Source organism: Vitis riparia, chromosome 13, assembly GCF_004353265.1.
Source record: "Vitis riparia cultivar Riparia Gloire de Montpellier isolate 1030 chromosome 13, EGFV_Vit.rip_1.0, whole genome shotgun sequence".
Lineage (NCBI taxonomy): Eukaryota > Viridiplantae > Streptophyta > Magnoliopsida > Vitales > Vitaceae > Vitis > Vitis riparia.
Window position 1 is genome coordinate 9,472,088 of NC_048443.1, and position 6,000 is coordinate 9,478,087.

The window sequence follows — 6,000 nt, forward strand, 5'->3', positions numbered from 1 at the left end:
CAAATGTCATTTTTTATCATCGAAATTTCGGCAAAATTTCGAATATTAGAGGTGGCCAAAACAATTTTGGCCATCAATTATCGATCTGTAGGAATATCGTCAAAAAATCAAGAAAATCGCTGAAATATCGTCTGAAGGGTGATAAATCGATGAAAAAATCATGCTATTATTTCGGTGTGTTTTTCAATAATATCGATCGATATATTGGATCTTTTGTCGATTTTTTGGGAAATATCTCGATTTTTTTGGTTAGTAAACTCTTGGTCTTTTTTTGGTTAGTCAACTCTTGGTCATGCGTGTTCATGACCCCACAAGGCCCTTTCAAATTTCAAATTTCCCTACCCTACACGCCACAAATTTCATGCAAAAATACTAAAATGAAAAAATAATAATAATAATAATAATAATGAAGTTTTAATATTTTATAAATTAGAATTAATTTGATTAGATAAATAATAAATTATTAAGACTGATTATATCCTTATCGATATTTTTCTCTTTAACCATACTTATGTCAATTAAACTTAGAAAATAACTTTAAGATATATATTCTTATTTATTTTATCATTTTTTTTTTAGTTTTTCTAAACATTTCCATAAATTTTGAGTAATTTTTGCCTTATTGGTATTTTTGTCAAAATATCCACTGATATTTCTTCGATATTTCCAATATATTCGTAAAATCCAAGCACCAATATATCCATATTTATCGATATTTTAAACTATGTTCCTAACCGAGTGAGAGTTCCATTAAACTTAAAGCTTAAACCAAGTTTTCAACACTTTTACACTTGGATCTGCTCCAATGAGCTCTTACACAATCCCTTCAAGTCTCTACTCACTTGAAGTTTCTAACACTCAAATAATAAGTTTAAATCTCTCAACCTAGCTCAATAATGGCTCAAATACAACTCAAAACTAGGATGAATCACAAAGGTGTACTAAAGAATATGCAAATGGAGATTTAATGCACCAAAAAAAGAATGAGAACTTTTAAGGCAAGAACAAGTAGGTAAACAAATAAATACATGTGTTCTCTTGCTCATAAATGAAGTGGAACTCTCAATTTATAGGTTTCTAGCATTGGGAGCCAAAATGCCAAAAAGATAGCCTTGATCGGTCGAGTTGGGGGTCGACTAATACACTAGCCGTTGGGTATTAAATGCATGACAAGAGACTTTTAGGCCTCAACTGGACCTCCATCAGGAAGACATATCCCTCGACTAAGAAAGAAAGACTATTATAAGAAAGATAAAGTTTTTTGCATCTATCGATCGGACCTCGATCGAGAAGGGTCAATTGGTCGACCGGTACACTACCGATTGAGCCAATTCACTAGTGCCTCGACCGATTCACCATTTTTAGCCTGAAAACCTATCTTTTTATGTTCTTTTCTCTTCTAATACTTAGACAAGGTCTTTAAGTAAATTAATATGTCAATTTTGAAACGATTTGCCTAAGGTTCATTTGATAAAACTCGGGTTTTGATGGAAATGTAATTTTAATGCATAAACTGAGTTTTTAAATATGCATGAAAAGATATGAAAATCCTAAGTGCACCTATGCATTCATCTTACATATATTTCTTATGAATAAATGTCTTCTAAAAGTTTTGATCTTGCATCCATTTGATTTTTTGATGAATTTCCAAACTAACACCTAAAATTCTTTATCATTCAAATCAATTAGTCACTTAACCATAGTTTGTTATCATCAAAACATAATTAGGAGAACCCTTGAGCTAACAGTTTGGTTTATGAAAAATTTAAGGGAAAATACAACATAAAGAAAATATGAAGGAAAAGTAAAAGAAAGTAAAAAGTAAGGGAAAATAAAAAATAGATTAAAACTCAATAAATTATTTTTGTTTGTTAATTCAAATTTATTTTATTTATTTTAACTCATTGATATAATGATTAAATAATTTTGAAATGCATAAGTTTCTAACTAATTTTAATTATATTTTGCTTTATTTGGCATTTTTTATAAGACAACCAAATATGAGAAAAATTATTTTTCTTTAAACCATGTTCGGTTCCTAGAAAATACTAGGGAAATAAAAAGAATGTTAAGGAAAATGATTTTCCTGTATTTGGTTGTACAATGAAAAAAAAAAATCAAATATAATAAAAACTAGTTAGAAACTTATGTATTTTAAAGTTATTTAATTTTTATATCGATGAATGAAAATAAGTAAAATGAGCTTGAAGTAGCAAATAAAAATAATTTATTGATTTCAATCTATTTAATTTTTATTTTCATTCACTTTTTTTTGTTCCTTCCACTTTTCCTTTATATTTTATTTCCCTTGCATTTTCTCTCATTTTTTTTCAAGAACCAAACTGTGAAACCAAGGTTTGGTAAATCTTGATTTTGATGATAACAAAACAAGGTTTAGAACTAATTATCATATTTCAAGTGTGATTAGGCAAGACGATTTCAAAAGTGGCAATCACAAAGATAAATCAAGCCAAGGAGAAATCATGAAGAAGAAGATCACCTCAAAGAGAAGAGTTTTTCAAGACCAAAGCTTCATAAGATCTCTTTGTAAGGTTGTTGGTGCACTAGGACTTTCATGCATTTCATTCTTTATTTATACACCAAAATCATCCAAGAGTAATATTGTTTTAAATATCTTAAGAATTGGATGATTTCATGTTTTCAACTAAAACTTTGTGTTAAATGATTTTCAAAGTTGTGTTAAAAGGTTTTAAGTTGAAAAAGGTTGGGTGTTGAGCCAAAAAATGGCTCAACCGGTTCAACCGGTTGACCGGTTGTGCTCGTCCGGTCAAGGACCTGTTAAGGGAGGCCAAAAAGTTTTTCTCTCCCAGTGGCCTTCTCTTCCCGGTTGAGGTCCAGTCGAGGTCCGGTTGAGGTTCGATTGAGGCCCAACGGTCACTTGCCAAGCATTCAATGATAACGGCTAGTCAACCGGTCGACCCCTAGCTCGATCGGTCGAACCCCCAACGGTTAGTTTGGCTTTTTTATTCTATAAAAAAGCTCTAATCTTCATTGTTTCATGAGCTTAACCTTCCCAAACCTTTCTTGATTATATTTGAGCCTTGCAAGAGTATTTTTTAGTGCACCATTATTTCAAAACTTGCATATATTTAGTGCACCATTCAATCCTAGTTTTTCTTGTATCATTTGAGCTTAAAGTTCTTGTGCTAGGATTTTTGAGAGATCATTAGATTTGTAAACCTTTGAAAAGAAGTTTCTCAAGTGTGGGGTATCACTTGAGGGGTTGTTCAAGAGTGGGATATCTCTTAAGAAGTGTAAGGAGTGCTTGGAACCAAAAGTCCAAGAGGGTGAATTGGAACAATAATCCAATTGTATTGCTAGAAGGCTTGGTTTGGAAGTCTTGGATTACTAGAACCTCAAGCTCGGGATTAAAGCTAGAGGAGAGTGGATGTAGGCTGGATTGCGTCGAACCACTATAAACTCTTGTGTTTGCTTTCTCTCTTCCTTACTCTTTAATTTATATGCAATTGTCTTTATATTGCTTATTATATACTTGCATATAATTGTCTCTTGCATTCACTTATTTAAATTTGCGAAAAGAGACTATCACCCTATTCACCCTCCCTCTAAGGTGATTACTATAAGTTGGATTAGCCTCAAATTCCTAACACAAACATTTTTCATTTCTTAGTATTTCCTGGGAACAAACATAACCTTAAGTTTCAATTTGTATTCAATAAAAGATTTTGTATATATTTAGCTTATTTCATTAAGAGGGCTCATAATGTATTTTTTTTTTTTAAAAAAAAAAAGCCTTATCGAAAGCCAAAAAATGGTACTTCCTTTAATAATTGTTGTAGTTTCAAAGTTGTTTAAGGTTTTAAAGAGCACATGGGGTAATTTTTTTAAAAACATATTAAAGCTAGAAAATGGTACTTTCTATAAGAAGTCAATTGATGTTTAATGAAACTTTAACAAAATCGATATTAGTTTTTAAAAATTATAACTTTGACTTTATTTACAACCGTTACCTGATCATTAAAACAAAAAATAATTTTTAATAAGTCTAAGAATCCATTTGGTAAGAATCCAATTTTCCATTCTTAGACTTATCTATACTTACCTGTATCATCTCAGCTGATCATTCAAAAACCTTAAGTCTTCAATAGAGAGTAAGACACAATCTAAAAAATACTTAAACCAAAATGTTTAAAACAAAATTACCACCTTTAAAAATATATAGCCTAATGTACCAATAGGAATTATTAGTGTTAATTTTTTAATGGTTGAAATAATTGATTAAACTACGTGATCCCTTTAGGCCTAGAGTAGACAATATCTACGTAGTTGGGTGTGAGTAGTTACACCATATATCTAAAACACCCTTGAAAGATATGAGAGTTAATTTTTTAATGATTAAAATAATTTATTAAACCAATAACCAATAGTAGGTTGGATATTAAGGTAAAATCAGTTATATATGATTGTTTTAAGAAAAGAAAAAAAAAATTTACTAGTTTGGCATAGCTAATTTTTGAGATATGAGCATGATATTGACTATCATTTACAAGAATACCCAAAGGAAGGATGATGAAGATAATAGCTATAATTGTGTTATTATAGGAGGATTAAGTCAACATAATTAAAGTAAAAATAGTATAACAACTTAATATTACAACTTAAAGTAAGAACGATATAACTTTAAGTATTAAGTCATATAATAACTTATTCTTAATCTCAAATCTCTTTTTACCTGATTACTCATGTTTAGTGAGAGTATGTTTTACAATTATGATTATACATTACTCATATTTTATAATAAATATTTTTGTAATTATCTTATGTATTTAAAATACTTTAAGTTTGAATATTTAACAAATAAATTTATTGCTAAAAATGAGTAAAATATAAATATTAATTAAAATCAACAATATTAAATATGTCAATTTGATGATTTAGAATAAATTTTTAATTTAATTTTAGCAAACAACCTTAATGCTTAAAATAAAAAAATAAGAAATACGTTATAGTCTGAATATTACAATTAAGGTTATAATATTAGCATAAACTTTAACTCCAATGTATCTTGGTTTGTCCCAAGCTTACCAATTTTGATAAACCATTTCGAGCAAAGGAAATAATGTATCTTAAAGACTTCATTTTAACAATAGAATCACATTGTTAGTAGACACTTTGAATTCTCTTTTTAGTATTGAATTATGAACTTAACTGTTATATATTGAACAATAGTTGGTAGTGCTTCCACTTGGATTTTATATATTATAATAATAGTTATAAGATTATCGTGGTTTCAAAGTTATTTAGTTTATGTTTGTGTGGACCCCATATTTTCGCACGATGCATTCTCACTCGATGGTGTGACTCGTTTTTTTATTTATTGGTGAAAATTTTGATTTTTTGAAAAAGACTTAGAGTCGCCACTTATTTTTGTTTTATTTTTAAGGGAAAACAAACCTAAGTGTGACTTCTTATTTGAAAAAGACAATATGTGGAAAACTAAAATTGGGTCCAGGGGTCAGGTTACCTATTGGTAAGGTACGATGGTAAGCCGTAGCACCCCTCTAAGTCCCTAAAAACGGGTCTCTACTAAATAAGGTGAAGCAAGTGTAGCAATTGGTAAGGAAATCAAAGGATACCAAAATGATCATAAATAAAATAATAAAATGAATCATGCATAAGAATAAGCAAAGTGGGAGTAAGATTGTACCTTGACAGCGGGATATAAAGCGCTATCATGGAACAAGGTTAGTGCACAATGATAAGTGTAAAACATCTCACACAAAACTAATCAAAATCAAATAATATCAATCATGCAATTCACTTGAATTATTTTCAAAAGAAATGTTATGAATGTTGGGCTCCTACCAAAGCCCTATTTATTTTGCATGAATTAATCCCACAAATTCCATTATTTTGAAATTATGAAAATTGTCTTCATGTTTATTTAAGATCAAGAGAAACAAAAGATTATTTGAAAATCAAAGAAAATTTGTGAAAGTGTTTACCTGAAGGAAAAAG